A 4,064-nucleotide genomic window follows, 5' to 3' on the forward strand; every position below is an offset into this window, starting at 1 on the left:
CAGGACACTTAATTGAACTCATGAGGAACCTTTACATTGATCAAGAGGCAGTTATCAGACAGAACAAGGGGATACTGATTGGTTTAAAGTCAGGAAAGGTGTGCATCTGGATTGTATTCTTTCACCATACCTATTCAATCTGCATGCTGAGCAAATAATCCAAGAAGCTGGACTATATGAAGAAGAATGGGGCATCAGGATTGGAGGAAGACTCCTTAAGAACCTGCGTTATGCAGATGACACAACCTTGCTTGCTGAAAGTAAAGAGGACTAGAACCAGTTACTAATGAAGATCAAAGACCGCAGCCTTCAGTAAGGATTGCACCTCAATTAAAGAAAACAAAAATCCTCACAATCTGACCAATGAACAACATCACGATAAATGGAGAAAAGATTGAAGTTGTCAAGGATTTCAATTTACTTGGATCCACAATCAACAGCCATGGAAGCAGCAGGCAAGAAATCAAAAGGCGCATTGTATTGGATAAATCTGCAGCAAAGGACTTCTTCAAAATGTTGAAGAGCAAAGATGTCACCCTGAAGACTAAGGTGCACCTGACCCAAGCCACGGTATTTTCAATCACATCATATGCATGTGAAAGCTGGACAATGAATAAGGAAGACCGAAGAAGAATTGACACCTTTGAATTTTGGTGTTGGCGAAGAATATTGAATATACCATGGACTGCCACAAGTACAGCCATAATGCTCCTTAGAGGCAAGGATGGCAAGACTGCGTCTTACATACTTTGGACATGTTGTCAGGAGGGATGAGTCCCTGGAGAAGGACATCATGCTTGGCAGAGTACAGGGTCAGCGGAAAAGAGGAAGATCCTCAACGAGGTGGATCGACGCAGTGGCTGCAACAATGAGCTGAAGCATAACAACGATTGTGAGGATGGCGCAGGACCAGGCAGTGTTTCGTTCTGTGGTGCATAGGGCCGCTATGAGTCGAACTGACTTGACGGCACCTAACAACGTCTTTTTATAAAATAATATTTGGATCACATTATGTACATTTTCCTCCATTTTTATTTGCTCATCAGCAATGTCTTGGGAAAATATCTGTAAGCCACCTGTTAGAGCTATAATTCCTCATTTCACACAGATGCCTATTTCAACCCTGTGGATAAATTAACTATTTAGTAAATTCCCTATCTCCATCTTTGGCCATTAAAACATTTCTACAATGAACATCATTGTCCATATGTCATTATATACTGTTAAATTTCTTTCTATGAGAAAGATTCCTTGGAGTGACAGTGCTAGGTTGAGAATATATTTGATTTTTAGCAGCTATTGCCATATTTCTCTCCAGAAAACCTCTAACACTTCAGATTTTCACCAGTAATTTGCAAGTAGCCTTTTTCCTTCGTCTTTATTATTAGCAACAGAATTCAATTCTTCATTTGTTTCCAATCTGGTGAGTATGAAGAGCTTTATCATCATTACTTTAACACATCCTTCTCTGACTATTTGGGAATTTGAACATATTTTCTTATATCTATTGGTCATTTGGATTTGCTGTTCTCTAAATTGTCTAGCATGTCATTTGTCATTTTCCAATAGGGCAAATTGTAAGTTTTGGTTTTGTTTTGTTTTATTTTTCCAAATTTGTTAAAAAGCTTCCTCCTCCATGTTCTAGATACTTTTTTTTTTTGTAATATATGTTTTCCAAATCTATCCATCTGGAAAAGAAATTGAAATGAACCTTAATATTACAACATAAGAAAATAAATTCTGACTGGATTAAATACTATAATATAAATAAATTTCAAAATCTTACAGAAAATCTATATAATCTCGAGCTGAGGAAGACCTTAGTAACTAGGCCTGGAAATTCAAAATCCATGAAAGAAAAAATAGATACATTGACTACATAATAATTTTTTAAAACTGGTTTATGTAAAACACACCAAAAAAACCCTTTGCAGTCGAGTTGATGCTGACTGATAGCAACCCTATAGGACAGAGTAGAACTGCCCCATAGAGTTTCCCCAGAGCACCTGGTGGATTCGACCTGCTGACCTTTTGGTTAACAGCCATAGCACTTAACCACTACACCACCAGGGTTTCCACTGGTGGGGGGGGTGGGGGGGACTTGCCATTATGTCGTTCTGACTCATGGTGACCCAAGTAAATTAGCATTTTCTTTTTAACATAAGGTAAGGGTCTATTTTCCAGTATAGAAATTAAAGGCTTGGTGACGTGACCTCAGCTGGAATTTTAGACAATTTATACATGAAATTAAAAAAAAATCCTTCCTGATGTAAGGAATTATTAGATGGCTTCAGAAAACTCATTAAATAGTTTACAAAAGACAACTAAACCCAACAGCACAAAATTCAAACTTTCTTTGATAGGGCGTATCAGTCCTGCTGTAGCTTCTTCTGTCTTAAAAAAAAAAAAGTTGAGAATCCAGTCCCTAGAGAAAGGGTTTTGCTGAGCGAATCAATGATGAAAGAGGAATATCACTTCATAGAGATCTCCTACCTGTCTTTTCTCACGGGGTATGTGGTTAATTACTATAAACTAAGGGGGAGTTTTGCAATTTAGAGTTTGAAACTTCTGCCAGAGACCAAAACAAACACCAGTATTGATAGAGAAAGTACACCATATTTCTTATCCATTTTGCAAAACTGATTAGAAAAAAATCTCTGAAAATTGCAGTTGATTCCCCAATGCCGAGCAATGTCATAAGAGAACAACATCTCCTGGTTATCTACAATACTTTATCCTTATCCTCTGAGTGAAAACCTCATGACTTGCTACATATCGAGTGGAACCAAAAGTTTAATAAATTTCACCAAATCAATTATACAATTAAATGGCATATGAAGATGTCATCGTATCTGTGCATTTTAAATTACTTCTATTTGAATTCAAGGCTTTTTGAAGACAAAAATAAATTGATTCATTTCAAGTGCTTAAAATGGAGGTGAGTAGACTATATTTCAGAAAATTTCTAAATAATATGATACTAAAATTTGGGTATTCGAAGCACTCATCTCATGAACTGTTTATAATTCAAAACTCAAGAAGAGACCAAACCATCTGCTAGGAAAAATCTGATTCACTCAGCTTCAGTTTCTATATACATTTTTAAAAATACATAATGCTATTTTCAATATATTTGTAACCTCTAAAGAAAAGCAGGTGAGTCTTATATTCTGATCTTCAGTCTGCTACGTACTAGCTCTACAACCTTGGAAAAGTAATATAACCTGGCTGAGCATTTTACTGTTTAGTTACTATTGGTTTAACAATAGAGACCCTGGAGGTGTAGTGGTTAAGAGCTACGGCTGCTAACCAAAAGGTCAGCAGTTCGAATCCACCAGGTGCTCCTTGGAAACCTTATGAAGCAGTTCTACTCTGTCCTATAGGGTTGCTGTGAGTCGGAATCGACCTGATGGTAATGGGTTTGTTTGTTTGGTTGGTTGGTTTGGTTTAACAGTAAACCAGCCACTTTTTCTGCCTCTGGACCTCTTAGGTATTAAGTTATTCCGATTATAATGCATTTAGTAACAAGGTCGGTCCCTTTTGAAATGAGTGAAGCTCGGGAGACTAGAGTCGGAGGCTCATTGTTGAGTAGGTTGAGCATTCTATTAGACAGTGCTTCCTGGATGTGTTAGTTTTGTAAACTTTTGCATTTTTTCCCCTTTATTTCTGTGAGGTAAAGCTTGCAAGCATGATTATGGCTTTCCTTTGTGATTTTTTTTGTGATAGTTATGGAGCCCTGATGGATTCGTTTTGGTTTTTCTGTGTCATAATTGAAAAACCAGAGGTTCCCCATGTAACCCAACGGAAAGGCACCCACAATAAATTCTCTATGTAGTTCTTATTGGTATATTGTCAGATCAGTGGTGCCACAGTGCCATTCTACTTATTGGTGGCTTGTATTACCAGATCATATTTCTCCAAATTCATATCACCAACCAAAAATTTAAACACACTCAATTACTAAGCATGCATTCCAATACTGAAAACACATGCCATCAAACATTTAAAAAAATAAAGTAAAAATTTGGTAACAAAAGGAGTAAATCCAGGTTTCTGTCTACCAA

This window comes from Loxodonta africana, chromosome 1 (assembly GCF_030014295.1).
Source record: "Loxodonta africana isolate mLoxAfr1 chromosome 1, mLoxAfr1.hap2, whole genome shotgun sequence".
NCBI lineage: Eukaryota > Metazoa > Chordata > Mammalia > Proboscidea > Elephantidae > Loxodonta > Loxodonta africana.